At 41.1% G+C, this 13,251-nt stretch overlaps 1 pseudogene; it reads left to right on the forward strand.

Annotated features, from left to right (window-relative positions):
• The first annotated feature begins 7,731 nt into the window (after positions 1 to 7,731).
• Positions 7,732 to 12,358, forward strand: LOC121498567 (annotated as a pseudogene).
• The last annotated feature ends 893 nt before the right edge of the window (positions 12,359 to 13,251 follow it).

A 13,251-nucleotide genomic window follows, 5' to 3' on the forward strand; every position in this document is an offset into this window, starting at 1 on the left:
TAGTTTTGAGATTAAATGAATTAGATAATTTATATTAAGTCATATACGTGTGAGTTTTCCAATTATCTATCTCTCATCTTTAGCCTAAAATAGAATCCTTAAAGAATAGTACTTTTATATTCCCTTGCTATTGAAGTACTATAATTTCTATAAATATCCTTTGTCTGTGTTCTACTTTTACTAGCTTAGGAATATGATTCAGAGGACATCAATTATACTTCGGACTTAATAATATTATAGAGTACCCCAGGTGGCCTGGTGGATCAAACACAGAGCAAGTGTCAAGAATCTGGAATGAAATACCTCTTGATGTTTGGTGATTATTCTCTCTTCTATTTCATTTCTTTTTTTTTTCTTTTTCCTTTTTCTTTTTATTTCTTTTTTTTCCCCTCTTAGACAACTTCTTTAACTACCATCTTGTCTGTTTCCATAGCTCCATCTCTTAGCAAATCCACCAGCACAAGCACAGTGAGTTCAATCTGATTTCCCCATGAGAAATCTTTCCTTTCATTCTCTCCAGAACATTTGCATCTCCATCTTGAGCCTGTCTTTTAAAGGGTCTTTGTCTATTGGAATAGATGAGAAGGCAATAAACACTATACCAGGCACTTGGGAAGATGACAAATAAGCTAAATAAGTATTAGTTTTGCTTGTTTCTATTGCCTCAGAAGGTCTCATTCACAATCTCTTCTGCTACTATATTATGAGCTAAAGGAGAAAAGAGGAAAATAATTGCATTTGGCACTGACTTTCTTTTTGCTTTACATTTTCCATGTATAGGAAGAGATACTGATGTCTTTGAGCAAGACAAAAATCATTTCATAGACTAGAATCAGTAGTTCAGCTAACAGACTTAAAACACATGAATGAGTTTATTGACTACAGAAGCACTATATATATACTTTATCTCTTGTAGAACTTAACAAATATCCTCTTAGTTTCTATTATCTGAATTTAACAAATAAAGGAAAAGAGAACCAGAGACAAAGAAAAATCACCCAAGTGAGTACATGGCAATGTTGAAATGTGAAATGTTGAAATGTGAAATCTCAAGTCTGACTCTTCAAACTCTTATTAGTAACATGATCTTAGGTATGTTGCTTTTAGCCTCCAATATCTCAGCTGAAAAGGCAGGTGGGGGGTGGTCATTCACTTCCTTCTCCACTACTTACTGTAAGCTAATAATAGTAAGTTGAACATAGAAATGATGTGTAGCCTAATAGGATGACAAAGGAATGTTAGGATGGTCAAAGAAGACTTCCCTGAAAAATTTGCTTTGAGCTCATAACTGAAGGATAAGAGGAAGTTAATTAAACAGGCAGGGAGAGAATGGGCAGGACTCTTTTGGGAAGTCCTGGAAAAGGAAACAGTGGGAACAGATGCTGGAGAGAAAAGGAGCATGGCTTTTTCAAGGGCCCGAGTGTTGTCAGTGGGGCTGGATGGCATGTAGGGGGGTAGATTTCCGTGACAGACTCCTCCTAACCAGTGCGGCAGTTCTGTGGTTTGAAGTCAAAGACAGACAAGGCCAGCCAGCCGAAAGTGCTTTGTAAATTAGAAATCACTATGTTAATGTGAAGATTTGTGGGAGTTTAGCTGGTTTCCTGTTTGAAAAGTCTATAACATTTCTCCCCAAACCATTCTTAAAGTCTTTAGCATAGAGGGCAATCTTTTCGTGGCATGAAATTGAGGTTTACAGAGAAGCTTCTGTTTCATCCTTGACAGAGCTGGAGACAATTCTCAACAAAGTTAGCTTAACTCCTGGGGTGAAAATGTGCTTCAAAGAATTAACTGCACAGCCCCTGGCTGTTTCTAAAGAAGCCACCCTCAGACTCACAATATGTATTCATAGTTTGATTAATCATAAGTGTGTGCTTCTTGGCTGAAGAGGGGAAGAGCCAGAGAAACCCAGGCTGTCTCCCAGGACAGAGGACAGTGAGGGATTTTTCCCCAATGCAAAGCAAAGGAAGAAGGGGAGGGAAGTCTGTCAGCTGGTGACTGATAGGTAGGTAGCTGGGTGGTCCTGTGGCAAAATATAACAAATTCCCATGTAGGAGTCCTGCTTCCTAAGGAGGACTGGACCACACCCTCTCTCCATAGCAGGAGATGGGCATGGGGATGGGGATGGGGATGGGGATGAGGATGGGGATGGGGATGGGGATGGGGATCGTTCCTGATCATAACCATTTTCTTTCACTCAGAACCAAGAACAACTGCCTGCTAAATACAGATGCCACATTGGTGTGAAAAAGCTCTTAAGACCCCCGACTCAATGGCACAGGTGGTTTAGGAGTCCACTGTCATATTACCATTTGAAGTGTTTAATGTTGCTTAGAAAGATTATTATCTCTTGATTACTCAGCTCTCAAAGAAAGGCAGCAGTGGGCCAGGAGACTTGTATCAGCGAGGGGCTGTCACCCCCGCTCTGCCGCTATAGTTCATTTGTCATCGGGTAGGCCATTTGTCAAACACTCAAGACTTCAGGGACCAGATCTGTGAGATGTTTAACTAGAAAATTCCCTCCCAAGAGTAAACATAAATCCCTTATTTAAATTGTTTAACTGTAAGTTTAAATGATAATAGTTATAATAGTTTAATAAGTGAGGTTACACTTTTGTAATGAAAAAACAAAGGAACCAAACAAAAACCCAACCACTTCCTAGCAGAGTCAACCTGGCCTCTGAAGAGGAGGGTCGGGGAAGCAAAAACAAATATAGACTGCAGTGAAAGCCACAAGGCTAGGTTCTAGAACTCTGCCACTGATATACCGTGTACTCTTTCAATCTCTAGGTTTGGGCCTGAGATGGAGCTTCCTCAATTGAGAAGTAATATATCCTACCACAAGGACAGGATAAAGCCATGTCTGTAGCATTTGACATTTGGTAATTCCCCTCTGCAATCTCAGTTCCTTCACACACCACCTTTCCAACAAAGATGGACACAACCCAGTATGATTTCTCCCAGGTTACAAAGTCCCATAGTACTGATGTGGCACAAACATACCTTAATCAGTGTTCAGTGCACAGCTCTGCAGTGGAAAGTGCCAGACAGATGTAGAAGTCTTAGTACAACAGGACAGGAAGCTGTTTGGTTTGCCCATAAGAAGTGAAGGAGAGATCAAGGAGGAACACAGTTAAGTCCAGGGGCCCAGTGTGATGAGGCCGAACCCTGGTGCCACTGGGTCCCTGTACTGTACCTCCTCTGCTCCTCCTCCTTGACCACACCCATCAGCACCCATGCCTACCTGCATCACCCTCATCCATTTTATCCTCTCTGCATTTTTCTCCTTACCACCTTATATTACTGCTACTTCCAAGCCCCTTGTTAAAAAAAGAAGTGGTCAGGGGTGCATGGGTGGATCATCAGTTAAGGGCCCACCTCTTGATTTGGGCTCAGTCATGATCTCAGGGTCATGGAATTGAGCCGTGTTGGCTCTGTGCTGCAGGAGGAGTCTGCTTAAGATTCCCTCTCTCCCTCTGCTCCTCCCCATTGCATGTGCTTTCTCTCTCTCTCTCTCTCTCTCTCTCTCTTTTAAAGATTTTATTTATTTATTCATGAGAGAGATTGGCACAAACATAGGCAGAGGGAGAAGCAGATTCCTCGCAGGGAGCCCAATGCGGAACTTGATCACAGGACCCCAGTATCAGGCCCTGAGCCAAAGGCAGACGCTCAACCACTGAGCCACTGAGGCATCCCTCTCTCTCTTTCTCTCTTAAAAAAAAAAAAAGGTGGTCAGAGAAGAGAGAGGGGACCCCAGTCATTGTAAGTAACATGGCCTGAACGTATGCTTTGTTCATGGGCCACTAACCCTCCTCACTGCACAGATGTCCATTGAGCAGCGTTTAAAGGAAAACAAAGCCACAATAAGGTCATTGATACTGGAATTCAGTTGCTGGAATTAGGGATCATGAAATATAATATTTAAAGTGTCTGATATCACATGGTCATTGAAAAGGCTAAATAATCATAGAGGGGTGCAAGAATTATAGAGCTGTACCTCTGAAGCTGGCAGTTTTGTATTGTTGCTTTTTATCCGGTTAGACAATCTTCATTCATTCATTCATTCATTCATTCATTCATTCATTCATAAGTCGATTGTATTCAACGTGTCAAGTAATGTGCTGGGGGTCTTAAAACGAAAGGCACCAGCTTTATTTTAGGGGAGTACAGACATGCTAAGTGCATCACATGTGCCACTACTTCTTCTTTCATGCTTCTGGCAGACCTCATGAATCATTTACAGCACACTTACCCTCAGAAGCCATCTCAGAAATAATACAACTGATTCCAGTTTTCAGAGTTGGCTTAAGTGGTAAACACTTTTCCTAGTGTCACTGCAGAAATATTCACGAATGTATCACTGCACTTCCACGCTACATTTAAAGTCTGCTTGATGCCCAGTTTCTGCTATGAGGATAAGTTTCCCTACAATCTCAGCATTCCAGGTGGCTCTCTGTCTTCGATGCCCAGTTTCTGACATTTCTAAGCACTCTTCAAATTGGGAAGTGTGCAAATAATTTTAAGAGGAGTTGCATGGATATTAAAGACAAGCTTTTTACTCCTTGTAGAAGGATTGCCATCTCTTTTCACTCCAGTGAGAATTTATGGACTGTTTACTCTATGACCCTGCTCTGTTGGACTGGAGATTTTGGAACAATGAGAAACTATTTCTGATCCCAGTTTAGTGGAAGAGACAGATAGGAAAATAAATACCAACCAAAATAAAGCAAGGATGGAGGGATATACAGAGCTCTAGGAGAATCCAGGGGAGAATATGATTAATTCTTCCAGGAAGCATCATAAAATGTGTTAAAGGGAGGGACATCTGCACTGGATCTTGAAGGGGAAGTGGCGTGCAGGCGGCTGAGAAGATGAAAATGCATTTTCTAACGAAAGAAAGAGTAAGGGAGCCAATGACACTGAGGTTTGGAAAAGCATCATGCAACACAAGGCTAATAAAAAAAGTTTGGGTCCAGATGATGAACAGACTTGAATACCAGGTTCATGGTGTTATCACTGGAAGAGCAAATAGGACTCCTGACTCGTTTATTCACCTTATTTCCACTTTGTATATTTTCTAGGCTGACTAAATGTCACAAGCCAAGGAATGATTGCTCCCTGCCACTAAATGAGCCAGTTCATTAACATGGGAAATCTTTTATAACATTCCAGAAGGAAAAAGAAAAGAAGGATGGAAGGGAGGAAGGGAGGAAGGGAGGAAGGGAAGAAGGGAAGAAGGGAGGGAGGGAAGGAGGGAGGGAGGGAGGAAGAGGGAAAAGGAGAAAGGGGAGAGAGAGAGAGACCAATTGTAACTGAAAGAAAAGAAGGAAGAGGAGAAAGTAAAGAGGGGGAAAAAAAGTAAGAAATCATTTGGGTCCACTGCCAACAAGAGTTAGGAAAGCTGATTTCTTAAGATAAACTGAAGTAAAACAAAATATGCTCCATATGTTGAAACTGTATACTTAGTTTGAGATAAACAAAAACATGTTTGGAGAATAGCTGCCATAATTAAAAAGAAATTAAAAGAAAGAAAGAAAAACCATCTGGGGATAGATACATATTTAAACACACGCACACGCGCGCACACACACACACAGTGATTTCAAAACTTGAAGGTTTTCTTTTATTATTATTTAAGTAAACTGTCTTGTTGCAAAAGGGCATTGCAACAGTCTTTACCCAAAGCACCCCATGTTCCACGCGGGAGCTGTACAGGGCTACACAGTATTCATTGCTCAAACGTCAAAAGATCTTTCCAAATCCTGTCCTTTGCTGCTGCTTTCTCTTCTCCTATGGAGGCCCATCCTCCCCTTTCCCTCTGGACAACCCCAACTTACTCTGAGCCCCCAGTTGAAATGTCACCTGCTCCCAGTGGTGTGCCAGACACACAGCAGTGCTGAAAGTGGCTTTTTAACCTGTGAACTTTATGTTCCTGTATCAGTTTCCTGTGGCTGCTATAACAAAGTGCCACCAACTGGGTGGCTTAAAACAATAGTTGATTGTTTCATAGTTCTGGAAGCCAGAAGTCCAAAATCAGGGAGTTGAAAGCAGATTTAGTTCTTTCCTAGGTAGGATTCTGAGGGGGACTCTGTTCCGTATATTTTTCCTAAGTTCTAATAATGGCTGGCAACTCTCGGTGTTCCCTGGGCTGAGAATGCATCACTCTAGTCTCTCCTCCATCTTCACACTGACGTGCTCTCTCCCTGTGTCTCAGTATCTTCACGTGGCCATCCTCTTATAAGGGCATGTCATGTGGAATTAGGACCACCACCCTACTCCAGTATCACCCTGGGTTAACAGGTCACATCAGGAACTACCTCATTTCCAAATAAAAGTCACTTTTCTGAGGTACTGGGGGTTGGGACTTCAATATATCTTTTTAGGGACAAATTTAACCCATAAAAACATGCCTCCAATGCAGACTGGTTTCACTGAAGAAGTCACGTATATGCACGTAGATGTCTCCCATACCCAGAGGAGTTGATGAGAAATTCCATTTCAAAGACCACACGTATACTTTTAACCTTGTGTTTCCACGCTGAGCATAATAAATGGAATAAATTCATGGTTAGCATCTTCAAACTGAATTAAATCTATAAAGTTATGGACAGAGGTTTTCTGATTAAAGCTAGAAGGAGGGGCACCTGGGTGGCTCAGTGATTGTCTGCCTTTGGCTCAGGTCTTGATCCCGGGGTCCTTGGATTGAGTTCCGCGTCGGGCTCCCCTCATGAAGCCTACTTCTCCCTCTGCCTATGTCTCTGCCTCTCTCTGTGTGTGTCTCTCATGAATGAATGAATGAGTGAATGAGTGAGTGAATGAATGAATGAATAAATAAATAAATAAATAAATAAATAAATAAAAAATCTCTAAACAAAAAGCTATAAGGAGGTTAGGAGGCAGTTAAGTCTACAGTTGAGGGGAAACAGGGATCACATGATGACCCTCTTTGTTATTACAGTTCACAGACAGGGATTTCTTTTGCTACAAGGGGAAATGTGGTGGAGGAGACTGCTCTCCTGGAATAACTGAATGGGATGAGCATCTGGGAATAAAAGACCCATGTTTGAAAGTAGTTCTGCCTGGGTAGCTATATAGTATTGATACTGTCACTGCCCTCTGATTGCTTCAGTTTATCCTCTTTTTTCAAATAAAATCTTGCCCAAAGCCCCAATTTAAATAGCAGATCTATATGAATCTGTCAAAGATCTGTGAAGAAAGTAAGCCTGCAATGCCGTTGACTCAATCATCCCCAAGGATTCTTCACAGGAAGTTCTAAAGAATTCTAGGAACAGATTTAAAACCACTTTACACTTTACAGAGCCTGCGTGGCTCAGTGGTTAAGCGTCTGCCTTTGGTTCAGGGCATGATCCCAGTCCCGGGATCAAGTCCCACATCAGGCTCCCTTCAAGGAGCCTGCTTCTCCCTCTGCCTGTGTCTCTGCTTCTGTGTGTGGGTGTGTGTCTCTCATAAATAAATCAAAATCTTAAAAATAAATAAATAAATAAAACCACTTTACAGGGGTTCAAGCCCCACATCGGGCTGGGCTCCGTGCTCTGTGGGGAGTCAGTGGGGACTCTGCTTCTTCCTCTCCCTCTGCCCCTCCCCTTGCTCATATTCTCTCTCCCTGTGTCTCTCAAATAAATAAATAAAATCTTAAAAAAAAACACACACACATACTTTACAGATGAAAGTCCAGGTTTAGTATGTAGTCATAGACATAGAGGGTCATAGAGAATGGAGGAGGAAGAAGAGGGGGAGGAGAAGAAGACAGGGAGCAGGGTAAGTAGAAGGAGGAGGAGGAGGAGGAGGAGAGGGAAGAAGAGAAGAGGAGGAAGGGGAAGGGAGGGATGGAAAAGCCTATTAGAAAATAAAAGCTGCTACCGAGGAGATGGCAAACAGGAATATAGATCTTAGACAAATCTTTCTGTGACCATAGACAGGCATTTAAATCTCCCAATGTTATCTTTGCCATCATGTGGTCAATTCTACAATCATTTGACCATTTTTACAAGGACATTGTTGGTTTTAACCATATCATAACTCTACGATCACAAAGGCAACACAGTCTGAAGGAGAGACAGAGAATGTGGAAGACTCAGAGAATGGGGAAGACTCTGCGCAAATCTCAACTAATGAATCACAAGGATTCATCATACTCAAGTTAGTAATATCACACACACACACAAAAAAAACAACTTTGACAAAAGTACTGTTTACCATAGTTTAATCCAGCAGACATGAATTGGTTATATTTCCCAGGATCCAGGACACACATTTTGTTGCAGGTGTCTGTTGATGACTGTTGATCCTTCATATCGACATGCCCATCTCTACCTTCACCCCCTATTCTTCCTTTCAAATATAACTTAAGCTTAACATTCTCTGGGAAGCCTCTGAACACCCGGGTCCAATGAACCTCACCTTCCTCCGTGTGCCTCTATGCTTCCTCTATATCTTGCATGAATTGATAGAACTGTACCACCACAGTGAATTATAAGTTATTTATTCAACTGCTAATTATTTTCAAAAGATGAGTTCTTTTAGAACTCTTTATTTGGGTCTTTCCTCCCCAGTACTTGTGCACTGTGCCTGGCCACATGATAAGTATTATAAATGTTTGCTGAATTAATTCATGAATAGGTGAGTCTTTTTCACACTGTTTTGAAGTTTTCAGGTAATCTTGCAAAAATATCAAGGGGAGATTAGGCATAATTTGAATGACAGTATTCTATTTAACTTGTATAAGAGAAATGAAATACTGCAGTCAAATCTCTGGTGGTTTTGTATTCCTGATTTAACCCAGTCATGAAGAGGGAACGCACAAAATGGACAATTTTTTTTCCAAACATCTTGGAAATTAGCCCAAGAGCCAAATGTTTTATTTTAATGGTATGTTTCTTCTCTCATACCACAACTAGTAAACATTTCAGATCACACATACACACAATGTTTGTTTGTATTTACTATAATTCCCTATGCAGCTCCAGATGCTTGGACCATTCAGGCATCTAATACATGTTTGATGAATTAAGGAATAAATGAAAGAACACAAATAAAATGAGCTAAGATTCTGACATCCATTAGCAAGCCGTTACCAGTTTTCATTTGCCTAGTTTGGATGGAGTCTATCTGTTTGGAGACAGGGAATGGCAAAATGTGGTACAAATAAGCAATGTGTTCGATGAGTTTGAATCAATACCTAAAATATAATCACCTTTCAAACATTCGGTAGCCCAGAAGGTTCTGACTCCAGGTCGGTCCGAACATTGCTATGTGAGCTTCACTTTTTGGCTAATAAGATTGAGCTTGGTCCCTCCTATATGAATATAATATATTCTGACTTTCTGATACACAGGCTGGAGTTTCTTCAGGTCCAGTGTAGTCCAATAGGACTCCGACCTGATTATATATGAAGTTGGATATACAATATGTGTTCATCCCGGGCAGGTTTTTACTTTGTTATCTTTGATAGGCAGACATCATCTCTTAATTCATTTTTTTTTTAGATTTATGCATTTATTTATTTGACAGAGGGGGCAGGGCAGGAGAAGCAGGCTCCCTGCTGATCAGGGAGCCTGATGCGGGGCTTGATCCCAGGACACCGAAATCATGACCTGAGCCAAAGACAGATGCCCAACTGACTGAGCCACCCAGGCATCCCTCAAAGTCTTAATTTAAAGAAATAAATTTTTGCTCTTTAATCTTCAGGAAAAGTTGCTGGGGGGTGGGAGGATTATCCACTGTGCCACAGGCAATGCACCTCTGCCTCCATACTTATGTCCCACTCTATATTCAAAAGTCTGCAAGGAAGTGGAGAACTCTTTCTTAGAAGGAAGCTTCATTCAGCATTATTTGAAATTGGAGCATGCCTCTTGGTGTAGGAGTGGTAAAGGCTCTCACTCAACACCTCAAGTAGTTTATCAAATGTTTATTCCATCTGTATACCATACCATACCCCCCAGAGAATTCTGGCAAATTAAACCTTCTCCACCTCCTTCCACTCCCTGCTCCCTTCCTAAATTATTTCCCTGATCAGTGTCAGGGTGACATGCCATGTCTGAGTGTACATTTATAAAGTAGCTTATAACTCACAGTGCTTTCATCTGCATTATCTTAGGAGAAGCTCCAAAGTCTTACAAGGGCTGGGCACACTGATTTCTGTTTATTCCTCAGCTAGGGAGATTGAGGCTTAGAACTTTCAAGATTTAGGAAAAGATAGATAATGAAAAGGCGGGGGGCATCATGCCTTGAACATGTTTGATTTCTAGGTCAAGGCTAATTGATTTCACCACCGTGCTCTAATGAGCATTTAAGAGACAGTTTTGCTGGCTCATGCATTCTTTCCTTCAGCATACTTACGGAGCATCTATTTTTCGCAGATATTGTACCTAGTTTTGGTGTTATAATAGTGACAGGTCATGATCCTTTCCCTCATTGAGTTTATAGCAGGGAAGAGAAAGAGGCAGTTACAATACTTACTAACTCAGAAAAGCAAGCCAACAAACACATTCACTGATTGGAAGGAATCATCTTGACTTTTACCACTACTAGGATAATCAAACAAAGACGACCTTCATCTATGGCCTGCAGACTGCTACTAAGCTGTGGTGTTTTTGTTTTTGTTTTTGTTTGTTTTCTGTAGACCAACTGGAGAAAATGTAACACATTGCCTGTAACCTCAGGGACTGCCCTCAAGTACAAATTAACCACAGAGTAATCAGTGTCAGGGCCTGGAAGTGAATCAGTGTGATAGGTTGGCTTTTCTGCCTGGATCCTTTCATTTTTATAGGACTTTCAATTACAGAAGAACAGGATGCCTGTGGAGTACCAAAAGTAAGGAAATCTGGATCCTTACCCAAAAAATGCACCACATGAAATGACTCTTTCTCAAGGCAGCTACTGATAAAAGAAGTTTCGGTCATTCCTGCTTGATCTGTGGGGGGCAGAGTTTCTGTCCTTAGCCATTTCAACAGCTGTAGCTCCTCTCCTGATGGAAATTCTTACACCAGTGCAGAGACTACTGGAGGATCAACATCAGTGTGCAGCGGCATAAGGGAATGGTGGCAAGCCCTTCCCCCTACGTGGAAGGGACTATTTAATGAGAGTGTAGGGAAGAAAAAAATAATAAAAGTTATTCTTTGGGTTGAGTATTTTTGTTTGCTTGGTTTTGTAAAGATTTTATTTATTTGACAGAGAGAGAGAGAGAGAGAGAGAGAATACAAGCAGGGGGTGCGGGAGAAGGAGAAACACTCTCCACTGAGCAGGGAGCCCAACTTGGAGGTCAATCCCAAAACCCTGGGATTAGGAACTGAGCCCAAGGCAGATGCTCAACCCACTAAGCCATCCAGGCGCCCCTGGGGTTGAATAGTTTTGGATTGCTTTTGTAGAGTTTTATTCTACTCCCAGGAAGGAACTATCTTAACTCTTCTTGAGAAAAGAACATTTCAGACATTTGTCAGAACTGGAATATGAAGCGTGGATGGAGGAATTTTTAAGTGATATGCTGAGAAAGACGCCCCATAGTTGATGGTTAAAAAAGTGGATTATCATCTCATTAAACACAATAAAGATGCCCCAGGGGTGTCTGAATCCACTGGATTACTCAAGTGGCTGACACAAATGCCTCAGTAATTCCAATTCTAGTGTATGTGCTGCACAAGTGAGCACTGCCTTTGTGATTCCAAACGGATAAGGGTTTATCTTCACTGGGCTTTTGAATAGTGGGATTGATGTTCACCAACTTGCTTTTCTTCTGGGTCATGAAACTGCAGGCAGTATTTGGGCACACAGCATCAAGGCTAGCTTGGTTGATTTTACTGGACATCCTAGGTCTGATTTTTCTCACAATGATTTGGGCCATTTGTTCTGGAAATGGTTTGGCACTTCGGCACTTTGAGGGCACTTTGACAAGTCTAAGTTGCAGGAGTATATGTTTGATCAACAACACAGTAGAACACTGGAGGCTGAAGCTGACAATATTGAACTCCAGTTTGCTGCAAAGGCCTGTGTGGGGACCAAAGCCAGTTCGGTGCTTAGGCGGTGGACAGGATTTGCAGATAGCTTTCAGGGTCGTCCCAAGTTGCCAGAATGGTTATCCACACACCTTCTCATGGAAATGAAGCTGAATACTTAGATACTTGAATATCTCAGGCTCTCAAAATTAGAGAGATCTATAACTGCACAATACCTTCTGAACCAGACTCAATTACTATTCAAACTCAATGTCAACCATTTTCTTGAAGAAACGAAGAAAGAAGGTCTAAATATCACTGTTAAGAAACAGAAAACAGATACCCTTCCCATTCAAAATTAGGAGCAAATCCTGTTAATGTATATAGTTGAGAAAATGCCTAGAAGTTGAATTAAAATTTTTGAGATGCAGGAAATGTAATGCAGCAATCTATCATTTTTATATTACTTTCTAAAAAAAAGATTTTTGAAATGAAAACAAAAATGGATATTTGGGAATCAACTCATATATTGCCATTATCTAAATTCCTCTGCTAGATACTTATCTTTCTTGAAACACTGGTTATTTTCATTTATTTTAAAATATCTTCAATGAGGAAAATATCACTGAGTAAGTTTATATTAGACATTTTTAAAAAAAGCCATGCAGGGCCACTTGGGTGGCTCAGGGGCTGAGCCTCTGCTTTTGGCACCAGTCATGATCACAGAGTCCTGGGATACAGTCCTGCATCTGGCTCCCTGAGAGGATCCTGCTTCTCCCTCTGCCTATGTCTCTGCCTCTATCTCTGTGTCTCTCATGAATAAATAAACTCTTAAAAAAAGCACTCATTGAATCCCTACTGTGTGCCAATGATTAATCTAAGCCTGTGGGGGAAAAGTAAACCAGAAAGCCATCCATTCTTGCAGAAATCCTGTTACTTGGTGGCTGTGAAAAATCAAACAGCTCAGCACTTAGCCTCCATGTGGAGTATACCATGGACCTGGCACACGGATGAAGGAAAAGCTGAAGATACCTTGGGGTATTGGCTTGATATTTAAGAAAACATTTAAGGTTAAGTCTTTTAATCAATTATCAGACCACCTCATTGAAACCATACTACTTCAAGAGACCATATTTATCATTTAATTAGAGTTCTTAACCAGAACCTGTTTTTCCTTACCTCTTTTGTTTGCCAAATTCCTTTTGCATTACTTTTCAATGGATGGTAGCTATTCTCTCTCAATGTGCCCAGAGCGGAATACATCATTCCTATACCTGTTCATATATATATATATATATATATA

This window comes from Vulpes lagopus, chromosome 9 (assembly GCF_018345385.1).
Source record: "Vulpes lagopus strain Blue_001 chromosome 9, ASM1834538v1, whole genome shotgun sequence".
Lineage (NCBI taxonomy): Eukaryota > Metazoa > Chordata > Mammalia > Carnivora > Canidae > Vulpes > Vulpes lagopus.